Source organism: Phocoena phocoena, chromosome 13 (assembly GCF_963924675.1).
Source record: "Phocoena phocoena chromosome 13, mPhoPho1.1, whole genome shotgun sequence".
Taxonomy (NCBI): Eukaryota; Metazoa; Chordata; class Mammalia; order Artiodactyla; family Phocoenidae; genus Phocoena; species Phocoena phocoena.
In genome coordinates, this window is record NC_089231.1 from 76,776,772 (window position 1) to 76,796,146 (window position 19,375).

Sequence of the window (19,375 nt, forward strand, 5' to 3'; positions counted from 1 at the left end):
TTTTATTTCTTTATTTTAAATTTTTATCGAGAGCACATTTTTTTTTTTTTGCGGTACGTGGGCCTCTCACTGTTGTGGCCTCTCCCGTTGCAGAGTACAGGCTCCGGACGCACAGGCCCAGCGGCCATGGCTCATGGGCCCAGCCGCTCCGCGGCGTGTGGGATCTTTTCGGACCGGGGCATGAACCCGTGTCCTCTGCATCAGCAGGCGGACCCTCAACCACTGCACCACCAGGGAAGCCCAAGAGCACTTTTTAAAAAAAAAAATTGAAGTATAGTTGATTTACAGTGTTGTATAAGTTATATATAACTGAGTCACTTTGCTCTACACCTGAAACTAACACAACATTGTAAAAATATACATATATATATATATATATATTCTTTTTCAGATTCTTTTCCCTTATAGGTCATTACAAGATATGAGTATAGTTCCGTGTGCTATACAGTAGGTCCTTGTTGGTTATCTGTTTTATATATAGCAGTGTGCATCCGTTTGTTCCAAACTCCTAATTCATCCTTCCCTGCCCTTTCCCCTTTGGTAACCATAAGTTTGTTTTCTGTCTGTGAGTCTATTTCGTTTTTGTAAATAAGTTCATTTGTATCAGATTCCACATATGAGTGATATCATATGATATTTGTCTTTGTCTGGTTTATTTCACTTAGTAAGATAATCTCTAGGTCCATCCATGTTGCTGCAAATGGCATTAGTTCATTCTTTTCTATGTCTGAGTAGTATTCCATTGTATAAATATACCACATCCTCTTTATCCATTCATCTGTTGGTGGACATTTAGGTAGTTTCCACGTCTTGGCTACTGTAAACAGTGCTGCAATGAACATTGGGGTGCATGTACCTTTTCGAATTATAGTTATCTCTGGATATATGCGCAGGAGTGGGCAATGAATCATATGGTAACTCTATTTTTAGTGTTTGAAGGAACCTACATGCTGTGACGAGAGAGGCTAAATCTTGATGACATCATTTGAGTACCTGGATCCAATCATGCCTGATGGCAGACAGCTCTACTCCTGGGCTTTTTAATTATGTGAATCAATATATTATTTTTATATCCTAAAACCCACTTGAGTTGGGTTTCTCTCCCTTGCAAACATAAAAGCCTTAACTAAAGCATTAATAATGTCTTTGGGGCATAGCCCATGCTATAGCCCAGGATCTCTCTTTCTAGGCATCTGAGATGTTGGGATCTTGAACCATCTAAATAATAAAGACTACAAAAACTTCAGCAACAATTTATTGAATGCTTCCATACAGCACATCACTAACTACATCCTGAGGCACTGTTATTAAACCCGTTTTATAGACGCAGAAATCGAGGCTCAGAGAGCTTAAGCAGCTTGCCTAAAACCACACAGCTGGCGAGCGACGAGCAAGAAAACTCAGGTCTGTCTGTCTCCTGACTCTGCGTAGTCAGCTTTCCACTGCTCCTGCCTTAGGAATTGGAAGTTCCCTACAGAGTAGACTGAGGTATGAGTTGAACTTGGCTAAACACTCACTGAACATCTGTAGTGTCACTTCATTACCAAGGTGTTAGCGGAGGTCAGCAAACAGACAAGAGAAAGGTCACGCTCTCACTCTGAGCTTTTAGCTCTTCTTTCCTCCCAGCCAATCTGCTAGCGTGCCAGCTTGGCTTGGAGAATGGCCTGTCACCAGATACTCTCCTCATCTCCGGGTTTCTGTATACAATCTTATTTCCTGCCGTGATTGGAACCTCCATTAGGAGGGCCATAACAAAGTCTGCCCCATAAAGTATGTACACATAAACTCTGTCCCCTGAGCCCCCAGAATCTAGACTATCAGGTGTACTTATCCATATGTCTCCTAAAGCTTTGATACATTAATCCCATTTGCTCCTAAATCCTGCATCACCTCATGCAAAAAGCAGGGAAAGAGCCCTGTCTTGTGGCTTTTGGAGATGAAAGATATTGATAGCACAGAGTGGTGTCCAGCCATTGAAGATCTAATAGCCATTTGACTAAGCTGTTGCACCAGTAGATGCAGATAAATACCAGGGTACGTCCTCGATGTTACTGAAATCAGAGATATTAAAGCCATTTCGGTATTCCCAAAAAAAGAAAAAAGAAAAAGAAAAAATTCCCAGTCAATCCATTGTTAATGGTCTGCTATTAGGTTTAAGGGTTGCTTAGCACAGGGAACTCTGCTCAATACTCTGTAATCACCTAAATGGGAAAAGAATTTGAAAAAGAATAGATACATGTATATGTGTAACTGAATCACTTTGCTGTACACCTGAAACTATCACAACATTGTTAATCAGCTATTCGCCAATATAAAATACAAATGAAAAAACAAGACAAAACAGAAACAAAAAGCCCACCCTGCTTCTATTCCTCAGTTTGGTTTTAGCTGTTTTCTGAACTCTGCTTGAGCAAGGAGAAAGACGGAGTGTGGGGGAGGGTACCTCTGGGCAAAATGGGGAAGCGGTGATGGACTGAGGCCCAGCTGGTCTCTTGCAGGAGGCTGCAGGGTCTTCTGTGACCTAGAGATTGAATAAAGGGGCTGGGATTCCCCCTGTTCGTTCTAAGGACAAAGGCAACCAAAGAAAAAATACAGGGAGGGTGTAGAAGATTCAGAAGCATGGGTTAAAGTCCCATCTATGCCACTGGTTGGCCTTGGACAAGTCCTTTTCTTTCTCTGAGCCTCAGTTTCTCCATCTGTTGCAACTGAGCTGGATCAGGGACTCCAAAAGGCCTTCCTAGAACCTCCATGCTAAAATCACCAGGGGCAAAAGACATTAAAATGTAGATCCCCAGGCACCAGCCTTATGGAGTCAGAGTCTCTTTCCCAAGGCCTGTGAACCTATGTTGTTAGCAGGCTTCCTCAGGTGGTTCTTACTCAAAGCTGGGTCTGGAGATCACCCAACTAGCTCAGCCCGTGGTCCTACCAGCTTTGGCATTCTCCTAGAATGGTTTGGGGACGGATGTCTGGGTTTTCTGATCTCTGTTGAAAGAGAGACAGTGGTTCTTTGGGAACCCTTAGTGAAACAACCAGAGCCACATGGAAAATACGCTGGAGAATCTATAGACTTTGGGTTTATAGTTCAAAGAAGAACTAAAGGAGAAACCCCGTTTCTAGCTACACGCAGCACCAGATGTTAACATTTACTGAGCACTTTCTCTGTACCACACACTTTACGTGGATTATTCCTTTCAAACTCCCCATCCTAGAAGATAGATGCTATTATTACCATCCCCATATTATATCTGAGGGGATTGATGTACCTGGAAGCTAAGTCGTTTCCCCCAAATTCCCGAGCTAATAAGTGCGGCAGCTAAAATTACAAACCCAAATAGTCTAGTTCCTGATGCCGAGCATCTCAAAACCATGCCCTCCTGTCCCCGCTGCTGTCATGACCAGCTATGATTTATTTAGCATCTACTATGTGCCTGACATCCTGCAAAATCTTTATACTTATTGACTCTTTATGAAAACCTTGTAGATATTGGTTTTTTTTTTCATTTTTGGGATTACGAAATTGAGCCTAAGAGTGCTTTTTTATTTTATCCAGAGTTACACAGTAGCTGGCCTTAAACATATACACTTGATGAAGAAATTCCACCCATAACATAAACTTCTAGAGGGATGTATGTATGTGTGTGTGTGTGTGTGTGTGTGTGTGTGTGTGTGTAGCTGGATTACAAAACACTTTGTGTTAAAAAGGATGGACAATGCATTGTCCAGAAAAGTTTAGAGGGTGCGGACTCCAGTCTTTAATTCCCTTTTTGAGAGAAGTGTTGTCCAAATAAAATAAACGGAACTTGTAATGGCTCATTGTATTGCTGGCCTGAGCCATCTCACACGTCTGGCTTTCTGTCATCCCATCTGGCAAATTCCCCTTCACTAAAAGGAGCCTGGGACATTATCAAAGAGTATCCTTTTTTAAATTATAGAAAGGGATTGTTTAGACTGATCTCGGGACCACAACATAGAATAATAGAGTGATGGGTTGAGATCGATTTTGCCAGACCAAGAAAGGACTGATTTCACAATGGTTTTGGTGACTCTGCTTCCCCACCACGTTTGACGTTAATGCCGAGATTTATAGCGTAATGGGAACTAGTGGGATTTGATCACTCTTGGCTTCAGTTTACCATGACCAGAGCGCACGCCAGGTTTATTTAGTGTATCATTTTGGTGCAAAGTCTGAAAGTGAGGGCAGGAAAGTGTGCTGGGCTGAGAATCCAAGCTTTTGATCTCCGTGCAAACGGAGATAACTGCTTGCCACCGTGGGAATCTCAGTTTGTCCATCTGTACAATAGGATGATAGGGTAGGAAGATTCCCAAAGCCAGGCTTCTTTTTTTTGCTAGAAACCTGGGGATACAGTGAAGAACAGCGCCAGTCATCGTACCTAGTTTGCAGGCAGATGCTGTAGAGTGCCTGGAGTACAGGACATGGATTAACAGACCTGCCTCTGCCACTATGCAGATGGATGACCTTGGGCAAGCCCCTTCACCTCTCGGAGCTGTTTCTTCATGGCATGAGGCTTACAGAAAGAAGTTTCTCAAAGTGCGACCAGAGGACTTTTTGGATGAGCAAACCCTGGGGCTCTTGTTAACAACTCAGATCCCTGGATCCCAGCCCAGATCTGCTGAATCAGGATCTCTTGGGGGTGTGAGGTGGGGGGAAGGAAAGGGATATACATTTCAGCAAGGACCCCAGGGTGATTCTTAACCACACTGACATCAGATAATGTGTTAAAGTGCCTCACAGTTTTTGAGTGAGGGCTCCAGGCATGCTTGATGACTTTTATGAACTCGTGCTCTGGAAAACCCTTGTTTTCAACTACCCTCGGCTCCATGGAGTGGTGTCTTATTGCACCCATAGGTTTTTCCTTTATAAACATATGTGTGTGGGGGGGTGCACACACACATATACAAATACATATATGTTAAACTCTGTTTATTGAACACCTATCCTTTTTCTAAATTTAACTTAGAGCCTCATTTATTCTCACAAGCACCCTGGGAGCTAAGGGCTATCTAAAGTGAGGAAAGTGAGCTTCAGGGAGTTTAAAAACCTTGTTCAGGCTCGTGCCCTAGGTAAGAGGTGGAGCTGGATGTGAACCCAGGTTTATCTGACTCCAAAGCCTATTTAATGGACGACCTCCTGCTCTTTCTTAACCAGGGTTACCATGATGAACACCTCCTGGGGGCACCATCCATGTAGGAAATAGCACGAACAGTGCCCTCCCTCACCCCCTGGACTCCTGCAGTAAGGAGGTCCTGCAACCGTGTACAACACTGCTTCTCTTCTCTGCATCCTTCCCTCATCTTCAACACCTCCTTCCATTCTGAGCTCAAATCTCCGTACTTCTGGCTAAGAATAATCCAGTCCTGGGTGATAACGCCTTTATTTTCTACTACTCCATCCTCACGTAGAGCAACTGTTGTGCTTGTGGGGATGGACTGAGAGTTATCCCTGCCTCCCTCCCACCCCCTACATTTTTTTTGGTTGTAATTCTTTTGTTCCAGTTATCTATGGCTGCATAACAAACGGCTCAAAACTTAGCGGCTTAAAACGAAATCTGCTTTATCTATCTATCTATCTATTTATTTATTTATTTTGCGGTATGCGGGCCTCTCACTGTTGTGGCCTCTCCCATTGCGGAGCACAGGCTCCGGACGCGCAGGCTCAGCGGCCATGGCTCACGGGCCCAGCCACTCCGCGGCATGCGGGATCTTCCCGGACCGGGGCACGAACCCGTGTCCCCTGCATCGGCAGGCGGACTCTCAACCACTGCGCCACCAGGGAAGCCCCATGCCCATTCTTTTATATACTGTCTATGATGGCCTTCATGCTGTAACAGCCGAGTTGATTAGTTACAACAGACACTGGGTGGCCTGTAGAGCCTTCAGTATCTGGAATTTTATAGAGAAGGTGTTCTGACCCCCGGGATGGGGTGTCCAGAAAGGTTTCATTCATTCCTCTGGAGGGTCCGGCTGGAAGGATGGCTCAGTTAGGACTGCTAACTGGACTGCCTATGAGTGACCTCTCTCCAGCAGAGAGACTTGAGCTGCTTCTAGGGCAGCTAAGGGCTCATAGAAAGAATGTTCCAAGGGGCCAAAGTGTAACTCAAAAGGCCTCTTATGACCTAGTCTCAGAAATATGAGAGCATCCTTTGTGCCAGATTCTATTGGTCAGAAAGTTCAGTAGAATCAGTACAGATTCCAAGGAAAGGAGTTAGTTTTCACCTCTCAGTAGGAGGAGTAGCAAGTAATTTATGGCCGTCTTGAATCTACCACACCTCGTTTTTGACAAATTTTCTAAAATAGGTGCATCTCCTTTCTTGCCTTGGCCAATGATCACAGTTGAAATCTTCCTTTGTTGCTTAAATATCTAGGAGACACGGGTGGGGCGGGGGTCAGCGTTTATTCAATAAACATTCGCTATACTCCTACTAAGTGCTGTGTACTCTGCTAGGTATTAAGAATGCAGCAGTGAACAGAAAAATGTGGCCTCTGTCTTCATGGTACTCACAATCTAGTGAACATAGGTGAAAAGGATGCAGAAGGTACTGGAAATTAAATTGAATATGTTCTGACTCCTCTTTTGGCTAAATTTCTGAATCCACCTTCATTTATTTTCTAATCCAAGGGTCTCTAACCCCCGGGCCGTGGACCTGTCCGCAGCCTGTTAGGAACCAGGCCACACAGCAGGAGGTGAGTGGCGGAAGAACCCATGGCTCCCATCGCTCGCGTTACTGCCTGAACCATCCTGCCCCTCCAGCCCCACTCCCCCATCCCGGTCTGCGGAAAAATTGTCTTCCATGAAACCGGTCCCTGGTGCCAAAAAGGTTGGGGACCGCTGTTCTAATCCATGTCTTTTCCTAAAAGTGAAATAGGAGAAAAGAATTCTGATTAACTGTAGGCTCCAACAAGTCAGAACTTCGGTTCCATGCTTTTTCATTTTTTATAGTGTTTATGTGTAGATGATGTTGTGTCTTTCGTATACTTGACAATTTCATTGTGATTTCTAATTCTGCCACATGGGTTCCAAATTGTTGCCATTTGTGTTCTAAGTAAGGTGGTGGTGATGACCAGAGTCCTGTTTCCCACAGCCCCCAAATTGGAATTCGGACATGGCAGTGGTTCAGTAAATGATGTTACACCTACACGGCTGAACGCGCAAATGCCTTCCGGGAATCTGGAATAAGAAGGGATCGATTCTGAAGCTCGCTCCAAGGGTCTAATCGATACTGTGCATTTGTTCACTGACGCAGTCTCTAACATGGAAGGTTCTCCATGTATCTGTTAGTTTGACCCACAGGAATTTCCTGGCAGTCATGACCTGTTGGCCCCCTGGGAGCTGATGTTCAACCCCTGTCACATCCTGGTGCCTCAGTGGCCAGGGTCATTGGAAGAATAGAGGCTTTATTAGTCTTTTCCCACATCTATCACATTTCCATCAAATCTCTTCCCCCCTCGGACCTTTCTTTGTTGAATATCAATGGCTTCATTGTAGTGGGAAGCTCTTATTATCTGAGAGTTCCTTTCTGCTCACCTTTCTTTTTTTCCCTTAGCTCTGGAGGTGGAAGTTTCTTTGTGTGTGTGTGTGTGTGTGTGTGTGTGTGTGTGTGTGTGTGTTTGTGTGTGTGTGTGTGTTTTAATGAATCTACCTCTATATCCATTGACCTATTTTAATTGAGTATGTCATGCCTAGGAGGTAGTACTTGTTTTTTTTGGGGGGGTATGTAAATAGTTAGAATCTTTAAAAAAAACAATTTTATTGAGGTATGATTGATATACAAAAAGCTGTGCATATATAATCCATACCACTTGATGATACTGCAGATAAGTATATACCCATGAAACCATCTCTACATCTATACCGTAAACCTATCCATCATTACAAAAGTTCCTTCTTTCCTCCCTGCCTCCCTCTTTCCTTCTTTCTTTCTCTCTCTCTCTTTCCTTCCTCCTTCCTTCCTTCCTTCCTTCCTTCTTTCCTTCCCTTGACTATTCATAAGATAATAATAACATAAGATCTACTCTCCTAACTAATTTTTGAGTATACAATACAGCATTGCTAACTACAGGCTGTGCTGTATGTAGAGTTCTAGGATTTATGCATCTTGCATAACTGAAACTTTGCACCCTTTGACTGACACCTCTCTGTTTCCCTCGAGCCCCTGGCAACCACCATTCTACTGTCTGTTTCTATGAGATTCCTCATATAAGCGATATACTGTATTTGTCTTTCCGTGTTTGGCTTGTTTCACTTTGCATGATGTCCTCCAGACTCATCCATGTTGTCACAAATGGTGGGATTTCCTTCTTTTTAAATGCTGAATAATATTCATATGTATGTAAACACCACATTTTCTTTATGCATTCATCAACTGATGGACATTTAGGCTGCTTCCATGTCTTTGCCATTGTGGATAATGCTGTAATGAACATGGGAATGCGGATATGGCTTAGAGGTCCTGATTCCAGTCCCTTTGGATAAATATCCAGAATGGAATTGCTGGGTCATGTGGTAGTTCTGCTTTTAATTATTTGAGGAGCCTCCATAGTGTTTTCCATGGCGGCTGCACCAATTTCCATTCCCACCAACAGTGTGCAAGGTTCCCTTTCACATTATTGATAACATTTGCTATTTTTTGTTCTTGTGTTTTTATAATTAGCCATTCTAACAGGCGTGAGGTGATATCTCCTTGTGGTTTTGATTTCCCTGATTAGTGATGCTGAGCACTTTTTCCGGGACCTTTTGGCCATTTGTATGTCTTTTTTGGGGAGAAATGTCCATTGGGTTCCTTTGCTTATTTTTAAATTGGGTTGTTTCTTTGCTGTTGAGTTGTAGGAGTTCCTTGTATATTTTGGATAGTAACCTTTTATCAGATGTACAGTTTGCAAATATTTTCTCCCTCTCCATAGCTTGTTTCTTCACTCTGTTGATGATTTCCTTTGCTGTGCAGAAACTTTTGAGTTTGATATAGTTCCACTTGTTTATTTTTGCTTTTGTTGCCAATACTCTTGGTGAATAATTCTGTTAGGAGGTGACACTTTACTTGAATCTTCTCACTAAATTCTCACATCAGCGCTTTGTGTTAAAACCACGTTAGGAGCTTACTCTCCGGAGCCAGATAGCATACTGATCCTTTCCTGGTTCTACCATTTATTCTGTGACTATGGGGAAGGTGTTCCAAGTCTTTGTCTTCTGTGAAATGGTGGTGATATTTCAGAGTTCAAAGATGCGTCGTGAGAATTAAGAGGACATAGTAAACGTTCAACAAATACAACCAGTAATTATTATTTAGCACCCCTCTTCCCAATTTTCAGAAAAGGTCACGGAGGCCCAGAAAGGGGAAGTCACTAGCTCAAGGTCACACAGCTTACAAGAGCAGAGCTGAGATTTTCGCACAGCTCTGCCTGGCTTTAGTATGTGTTCTTTTCTGTCTCAAGGTTCTACCAGCTCCTATCAGCCAATAATGCACCCTTGTGTGTGGAGCACATTTTTTTCCTTCTCATTTTATTTCCCGTTGGGGGAACTTCTTTGCCCTCTAGATGACCTTTATTCTCTTTGGTGATTCTTCTACATGGAGCAAAACACACACACGCAAACTAAACAGGGTCCATTTTTGCAATCAAGAAAACACTTCACAGATGTCTTCAACTTGGAAAGAGTGCAACAATCAAAACAGATAAACAATCCTTGGCTAAAATTGCCCAAGACTTGGAAAGCCCAAATACTTTCTGGAAAACCAGGGCGGGCTGGCCCAGCATCATTCCTGTCGGCAAGAGTAGCCCCACGTGAGAGGTCTCAGCTGTGCCTGAAGACCCTCTTTGGAATTTCCACAGATGTTTGATTGTAGGTGGGAACAGGGAACATCTTCACTCGCAAAACTTGGCAGTTGTACTTTTTGACATGTGCGTGGTTTACAGAATTAATTGTGAATAACTGGGGGGCCACTAACCTCATCTGGAAAGGCCTGTAATGATAGGAAAGGATTGAGTTAAACAGCCTTGGGTTCCATTTTGAAACTGTATTCCTTCCCCCTTTGAGTTCAAATGCAAATGGAGGGAACTAGCTCAGATGAAAAAACCCTACCATTTCATATCCCTTTAGCCGAGACTCAGACACCTATTCCCATCTCTCTGAATCCTTCTTATCCATTGCCTCATTAATCCTCAGAACAAACTGTTGAAGTCAACACCCCATTTTGAGGATGAGAAAAGCAAGGTCCAAGAATACGTTGCTTTAAAGCGTGGCAGAAAAAATATTTTCCCAAATGCTTTGCCCATGGAGTAATACTAAATATAGTTGGCTAATGGAGGAAGAGGCTCGTTACCTGGTTTTATAGTAGCTAAATATGAAGCATTAAGCACAACATAGCTTAACGCATTAAGTTCAGGACTCTCAGAGTCTAGCAGGCTTGTTTTTGACACCGGTCTCAGCTGTGTGACGTTGAGCAATTGCTTAACTTCTCTGATCCTCAGTTTCCTCCTGTGAAATGCCATTAATAACAACTCCTGCCTCTAGGATTGTTGGGAGGTTTGAGATGACATGTAAAGCGCTTAGCACCGCACTTATAGGAAGTTGCCGATGGAATATATCTATTCTTAGCATGAAGAAAATATAGCTGTCAGGGTTATTCAAAAATCATTGTAGGGACTTCCCTGGCGGTTCAGTGGTTAAGACTTTGCCTTCCAATGCAGGGGGTGCGGGTTCAATCCCTGTTCGGGGAGCTGAGATCCCACATGCCCCGTAGCCAAAAAAAACCAAAACATAAAACAGGAGCAATATTGTAACAAATGCAATAAAGACTTTAAAAATGGTCCATATCAAAAAAAAAATTAAAAAAAAACATTGTGATAACTATAGTTAACAATAATAATTCCAATTTATTGATAACCTCAAGGCTCACTTCGCCCAGCAAGTGCAAGGCGCCTGATGGATCTATTTCATTTCATCTGAAAGCCATACCTACGTAGGCAGCAAATCAAGGAACCCAATTCCTGATGAAGTAACTCCAAGAATATAGAATCACTTAAGTTCTCTGTTGGACTATAATAACAAAATTTCACAGTGAGTCTCTGGAATGATGCCTTTATTTCTTTTATGAAGGATACCACAACCTAGCTGGGGGATTATAAGATACTTTCCTCTCTGCGAATAATCCCAGTCTCCTTAGCTCAATGTACCAAGTTTTGGTAGAGTGTTTAAGACAAAGGATGTCCAAAGCCATGCTTGGGTTTCTTTGAAGGACAGCAAGGAGTAATTTATTGACTTTATTCCCATTTTTGATGGTTTAAAAACACAAAAGCAAATGTTCTCTTCCAAACATCAAATGACTGCTCCAAAAATACAGCCTGAAAAAAATCCCATCATCCAATTTTTCGGCCACAACAAACAACAGTTTACGAGAAATGCAATAGATTTGAGAGACACGGCAACATTCCTTAGCATCTAATGTCAATTGACGGTAAGCAGGGGAACCACAATAAACACGTGGCTGCAGGCGGAGCAGAAAAATGACAAACCCGCACCAGATGGTGAAGCCACCACTGCTGTTGACCAACAGATCACCTTTGGTCCCCTTGACCTCACGAGCTGATGACCAGGTCCAGCCATGTAGCTGTAAGGGGACCATCGGCCCTGATGGCACCTCACCATCCCTCCAGCATCCCAGAGCGTGAGAAAGTGCACACACTCTTTATAGACGGTCTTCCTGGTCCACTGGCATCTCAGCTATTAACGATTCCATCCTCATCACCTGAGCTATGTTGCCCAAACTTTGTTCTCATCCCAAGAGATGGTCCTTAACGAACTGGTTCTGAGGACAAGGAAGACAGGAAACATTACCTGTTGCTTCTCTCACTTAGAACCACTCGCTCATCAGGGACTCAGGTGCCTTCTGATTTCCTGCTCTGCCAAACTTAGTGCGTCACTTGCTTTCGGGACAGCAGGGGAGGAAGGCGGAAGAGAAACCCCCTCCCTCTAAGAAACTCCCTAGAAATAACACACAGGTCATTCATTTCAAATTTATTGACCTACACTAGGGCCCATGGCTTCTCTTGGTTATAAGGAGGCTGAGAGAAGTGGGCTTTTAACTGGGACATGACTACACTATCAAAAATCAGGGCACTAAGACAGAGGAGGAGAAGAGATGTCAGGGTCAGGGGCTATCTGGCACCCTACTGTACCACCACAATCCACTTCTCACTAAACACTGGACACGATAATGACTGACATTTAATGTTTTTTGCCTGTTTATTACGTTCCAGGCACTGTGGTGAACACTCTGCATCTATAACCTCCTGAGTCCTCAAAACTAATGAAATTAGTACTCCCATTTTACAGATGAGGAAACCAAGGCTAAGAGAGGTTAAGTGATTTTTCCAAAGACACCCAGCTGGAAAGTAGTGCAGAAAAAGTTCAATTTCATCTTGATTTTGCAAAACAAATGAATGAAAAACCATGCTCTTAACAACACAGTAGATCGTTTTGTCATCCAGCACCTATGGACCAGGCTCTTCCTCTGTCTTTGCCTTATTGTTTGCCCAGTGGACTTCTATTCAACCATTAAGACCTATCATAAATGTCCCTTCTTTTGTCAAGTTTTCTTTAAACCCTCCAGCCTCTGTAATGTGACAGTACGGTCATTCATTCATTCATTCATTATTTCAACAATCATTTACAGAATCTTATGAATTAATCATTGCTCTAAGGGATATAAAAAAGGGCAAAACACATGGTTATCCTCAATGTTTGTAGGTTTCTTAGACCACCAAGAGTAATGCTGTCCCACAGAACTTTCTGCAGTGATGGAACTATTCTAGATCTATACTCGTCCAAAATGGTAGCCAGTAGGTACTGGGACTTTTCAGTGCTTGAAGAGTGGCTTATGCAACTTAAGGACGGAATTTTTCATTTTATTTAATGTTGATTAATTTAAATTCAAATTTTAAAACTGACATGATTCAGCTATTGGAAGGCTTTTAAGTATGTTTGAAACAACTTTAGTATGTGAATCTGCACTTTTCAACTGTAAATATTCTGACTCCTAAGTATAGGTCAGGAATTTTCGATGAAAATTTAGCGTCCAAATAAGAAGGGCTGTTAGTATAAAATACACCTCTTTTTGGAGCCTTAGGATGAAAAAAGAATGTAAAATAGCTCATCGATCATTTTTATCTTGATCCCGTGATGAAATGATCGTATTTTGGCTGTATTAGGTTAAAAATATACATTTTAGTAGTACCGTTAATACATTAATACATTTAATAATATTACATTTATTTCACAAGTTACTTTTCACTTTTTCAAAATGTGACTACTCGAAAATTTAAAATGATAAATGTGGCTTCCCTTAGATTTCTGCTGGACAGTGCTGGGCTAGAGTACAGACCATTTTACAGGTCTGTCCTTTCTGCTGAAGAAGAAGTACCATTTCTTTTCTTTTCTTTTCTTTTTTTCGCATCTTTATTGGAGTATAATTGCCCTACAGTGTTGTGTTAGTTTCTGCTGTACAACCAAGTGAATCAGCAGTTTCCCGCTAGCCATCCATTTTACATTTGGTAGTGTATATATGTCAGTGCTACTCTCTCACTTAGTCCCAGCTTCCCCTTCCCCACCCCAAAACCCCGTGTCCTCAAGTCCATTCTCTATGTCTGCGACTGTATTCCTGCCCTGCCACCAGGTTTTTTAGATTCCATATATATGTGTTAGCATACAGTATTTGTTTTTCTCTTTCTGACTTACTTCACTCTGTATGACAGACTCTAGGTCCCTCCACCTCACTACAAATAACTCAATTTCGTTCCATTTTATGGCTGAGTAATATTCCATTGCATATATGTGCCACATCTTCTTCATCCATTCATCTGTCAATGGACACTTAGGTTGCTTCCATGTCCTGGCTATTGTAAATAGAGCTGCAATGAACATTGTGGTACATGTCTCTTCTTGAATTATGGTTTTCTTGGGGTATATGCTCAGTAGTGGGATGGCTGGGTCATACGGTAGTTCTATTTTTAGTTTTTTAAGGAACCTCCATACTGTTCTCCATAGTGGCTGTATCAATTTACATTCCCACCAACAGTGCAAGAGGGTTCCCTTTTCTCCACACCCTCTCCAGCATTTACATTTTCTAGATTTTTTGATGATGGCCATTCTGACCGGTGTGAGATGATATCTCATTGTAGTTTTGTTTTGCATGTCTCTAATGATTAGTGATGTTGAGCATCTTTTCATGTGTTCGTTGGCAGTCTGTATGTAAGAAGAAGTACTGTTTCTTAATCACCTCTGGTCTTAGCATGAACCTAGCTCACACCAGGTCCTCATTTTAATGACCATTGGAAGAACAAAGAAGCATCTCTGCACAACTTCAATGAAATATTTTTCCCTTTCTGGGCTTCACCACAGCTGCTGAAATCTTCCAACTCATGTGAGAGGCTTCCCTGGCTATTCCACATTTGGTCAGAGATTCCATAGTTTATGACCTGAACTATTTTCTTATATTGAGATAATCTTAGATCTCAGAATTGACATCAATCTAGAAACAAGAAAGTAAAGGATACTCTCATTCATTTGCTCATTCAATCAGCAGATGGTCATTGATCCTCTATTCTGTGCCCAGGACTGCTGCTCCAGGAGGCTGTGGGTACAATGGTGAAGCGCCCAGACACAGTCCCTACCCTAGAGGCGGAACAAAGAAATGATAAGAAACATGTAGATCCTTTCATTAAGAAACTCACCTGCTGGATTTCTTTCTCCATGATCTTTCAGTTATTTCTCTCACTGACGCTATTGTTCCCTGTTATTTTTGGCCCCTTTCCCTGCCAACCAAGGTTAGGGAGAGTCAGAGAAGAGACTGGTGGTGAAGTCATCCTTGTCACACAGACAGGCTCCTGGGGGAACCTGGCAGAGGAAGCCAGGCCCCAGAATGAGACAATCCTCCCAACACTATCTCCAGTTCTTTGACAGAGTCGAGGTTAGTCAGCTGGACTGACTGTGGTTCTTTAAAGTAGCAAATAATTGTAATGCACGGTACTTAAGAGTTGTCTTTTATTTCAAGCTCTTTCAGCACATAATGAGTCCTAACTCCGTAATCTTGGCAGTTTTTCTCTACGTTATTATTTTTGTTTTATTAAATTGTAAAGTGACCTTTTGAACAACATTTAGTAAAAAGCCTTTTATTTAAAAGATATTCACCTTCTCGGTGTTCTTCTCTGTCCCTCCCATTACAATTTGCTCAAACTTTTATGAGCCTACTGTGTGCTACTTGAAGGCCAGGCTATGGCATGCTTATATAGTGCCCTATACATGCTTTCTCTGTTTTGGTTTAAGAGGGAAGACCGTTCCATTCTTGTACCCATTCACTGCTCTAGCCATAATGTGTTGAGTTAGCCAAGGACTTTTTAGTCATCAGGAGCAAAAGTTTACTGTAAATTGTACCCCAAACATGGAAGGATTGGAGGACATTGCGGTATGTTGAAGAAAGCAAGGGCAAGGGTACATGGTAGACCGCACGAGGACCTAGAAGCAGGAGCCCCCAACTCAGGATCCAAGATGACTTTGTTCATCTGTCTTGGTTCACGTGGCTTCTCACCTCGGTTTTCTGTCTTTGTATATCAACTCCTCTCTTTCTTGTCTGTTTTTCCCTGTTCACTTGCACATGGGCCAGACATGGCCACTCTTGTTCATGCGTACTACAGAGAAGACCCCCTAAATCTCAGTGCCTAACTCAATAAAAGTTTATTTCTCTCTCACGTCAGAGTCCTATGTACTTGGACAGCCCTTCTCCATCTTCTTTACTCTTCCAAAAGAGCACATGACCCCTAAGGTCATCACAGCGGAGGAAGAAATGGCTGGAGAGTCACATGGGAGAGTGTTTTTAAAGGTGGGGCCATCTCGGCCCACGTTCCCATCAAACAGAACCCAGTCATGTGACCCCAACCTAATTTCAAGGGCAGCTGGGAAATATTGAGGAACACACGGAGAGCTGGTGACCATCATTGCCTCTGCCATACTCCGCTATTAGAATGTAAGCTCCCTCCCTAGCACCTATCACATGCTAAACACACGGAAGTCTTGAAGGCACAAATAAATGAAGACATGAATGAACGACATCTTACAGTCTGGAACGTTCATTTAGTTCGTAGCTATGAGCTGTGTTGTAACGATCATTGTGAGGGTGAGAACTCTGTCTTGCTAATACCATTTTCAATCTTATTAGGGTAAGGGCTAATCTTGACATTTTTTTGGACCCACCTTTTAATACCATCCCAAGTTCCTTGCGTGTCCTTCTCTTTGTCCCTTGAGGATAAGGACAGCTGCATTTACCATAGTTCCCAGAAGGAAAACTGATAACAAGACTCGAATTTTATTCTATATGGTTTCTCTTTTTCATTACGTTAGTGATTTCCCAAACTCTCCTTTACTTAACATACTTATCAAGTGCCGGAATTAGAATCCCTGCCTCCCGGACTCCCATGCTTTCTCTCTCCAGTCCATTTCCTTAATCTTCTGAAACCTTTAGGGCCTTGAGTCAATGACCTTGAAGATCTTAGCATCCAGATATAATGGCTTCCAGGTACATCTAAAAAAAATCCTGTAAGTTACCTTTTCTAAGATGGTTTGTGTGGAGTCTGTAAGACATGGCTTCATATGCCAAAATATGGTTTCCTGGTCATGAACTCTATCTTCTAGGTTTGGCCTTGGTCCCAAGAGGATTTGGGGATAGAGTATGAATGTCTCCATAAGGGCTCAATACCCCTACTGGAGACAAAGTTCAGACCACAGATCGTAGGGCTTTGTTTTCCAAGCTGTGTTCAGTGGGAGTTCTATAAGAGGTCAAAAAGTGTTTCAACAGAAAGAGTTTCCTGGTGAAAGAAATTTGGGAAAAAAATGCTTAGTCTATCCTCCTTTTGGAAATTCACAACATAAAGCGCATATTAAAGGCATTGAGAAGGTCTACAAATAAACAAATGCAAAAAGCAAGCAAACATACTTAATTTTGTTTAGCCTAGTTTATCCCCAGCTTATTCAACCATGGATCTCTTTTTCATGCAAGATGTGTTAACATCTTGTGAACTTACAATCCTTCTGAGCATAGTTTTGGAAACTCTGCCTTCACCTATGTGATTTCCAGTTCTTATGTCCATCCTGCACACTTTTCCATATGTCAGAATTAAGGCTCAGAGAAGTGAAGTAGTTTACGCACAGTAACGGAAACTCATGAGTTGCAAAGCTGGAATTTGAGCCCATGCATGATGGATTGAAACTCTTTTTTTCTTGTTTTTTTTTGCCTCTATCCTACACTATTCCCAAGGTTGTGGTGAGTTGCCTGGAACTCATTTTAATTATTTGATAAAAATAATTTGTAATTAATCGTTGATTGCCTGTCAGTGAACGCCACTCTGAAGAACTTGAAGACAGTTTATTCTCAGCTCCAACGGTCTGCTTTGCATTATCAATTTCTTAAGAAACTCTTTTTTTTTTTTTTGGTAGAGCTGTGCAAAAAGCAACTTCCATCCAGACTGTCTGAATTATCCAAAAATTCTGACCTGATGGCATCCAAATGAATAAGACTTTACAGAACGGTATTTGGAGAGTTGATTGGATTTGTCAGTTTTCCTGTGGATATGAAGTCCTGGGTGGCTTGACCGAAAGTATGTTAGAACATAAATAATCACCAAGTTTGCAGGTGAATTCCACAGAGTCCATGGGAAAAGGAAAACTCTGGCTATGTGTTTGCGAATCTATAAGCTATCAGAGAAAACCCAGCACAGAGTCCCAAAGTGGGAGCTCAGTGATGAGGATGTTTGGAAACAAAAACAAAAACAAAAACAGATTTTTTTGTTTTTTCCAAAGCCAAAGTACCTTCCAGCCACCAGTGTTAAGACTTGAATGCCAAGAAGGGTCAGGGTGATAAGCTTTCCAAGTGTTCACAGACACTAGGCACCCAGTGAACTCCCCAAACTCCAAAATGCCAGAGGGTCAGAAAGCAAGGAAAACATGTTTTTATAACTAGAAAGATGAGGTCTTGGATCGATTTATTTTGCACAAAGGGGTTTTTACAGCGTTCTGTCTCTTGGCTTCTTGATCTCTTCTTCGTCTACGTCAGGGGAGGGTGAGAGATGGGGCAAGGACCTTGCAAAAACTAGACTTGGACCCTTCTCATGTATATTTTCTGGAGGTTCCATGCTAGTGATGAAAAGTCTGACCCAGGAATTTGAAGTTCATGGGTGGGGTGTGGGGTGGGGAGGGGGATCTGAGAGGCTTCCCCCTCCTCCCCAGCTTCCGTCCACCCCTATTGGCTGGCCTCCAGCCACTCCCATTCTTGAAGGCTTGGGTCTGTGCTGTGGTTCACTGGTGGGTCTATCTTCCCTTACAAGGAAATGGCTTCTGCTTCTTTCTTGGGATGTGGGAGGTGTTTCTAGGTTATTCTCAGCAGAGTTTCAAGTGGGTGTCAGTATCCATTCATTCATTTATTCATTCATTATTCATTCATTTAACAAGTACTAACTGAGCATCGACTCTGTGCCTGGCCCTCTGGTAAGCGCTAAGGATGTCAGGAATAGACAACACCATCTCTATCCTCTTGGGAATTCCCATTTAAAAAAAATGTGGCAGCAGCTTGCACTGTAGGTCACTTAGACTAAGACGGAGGGATCACGTTAGAAATCATCTCTTCCAGTCCTCACATTTTACAGATGGGAAGACAAAGGTGCAGAAAGGAGGAAGGGGCTTGCTCAGGTCACATCATGGATTAGTTACAAAGCCTGGAGAAGGATCCAGTTTTCTTGCTTTCTAACCCAAATCTCGTTCCTTGGTACCATGTTGCCTCTCGCAGCTTATTCAATTAGTCTCTGCTGAGCCCTCATGAGGTATCATGAACTGTGTTAGGTGTTGTTTGAAACTCAAAGAAATCACTCAAGAAACTGAAGACCTAAGCTTCAATTTCTAAGACCTAAGCTTTAAGCCATGAATTGGGAAATGTAGAGGAGAGAGTGTGGACTTGGGAATCAGATTAGCTTGGTTTCAAATTTTGGTCTTCCATTTACTCATCATATTTTTAGGGCAAGTTATTTAGCCTTTCTGAGCCCCAGTGTTCTCATCTTTAAAACAGGAGTGGTGACAGTATCTACCACTTATGAGTTGGGAAAAGAAGCAATAATACATGGAAAATATTTTTGCAAAGTGCCTGGTGGAAAATAGGGAACCCTACATGGTTGTCATGAATAATAACTACTGTGACAGAGGGTAGACAGCAGAAGCAAGAAGAACTACAATCCTGCAGCCTGTGGAACAAAAGTCACATTCACAGAAAGATAGACAAGATGAAAAGTCAGAGGGCTATGTACTAGATGAAGGAACAAGATAAAA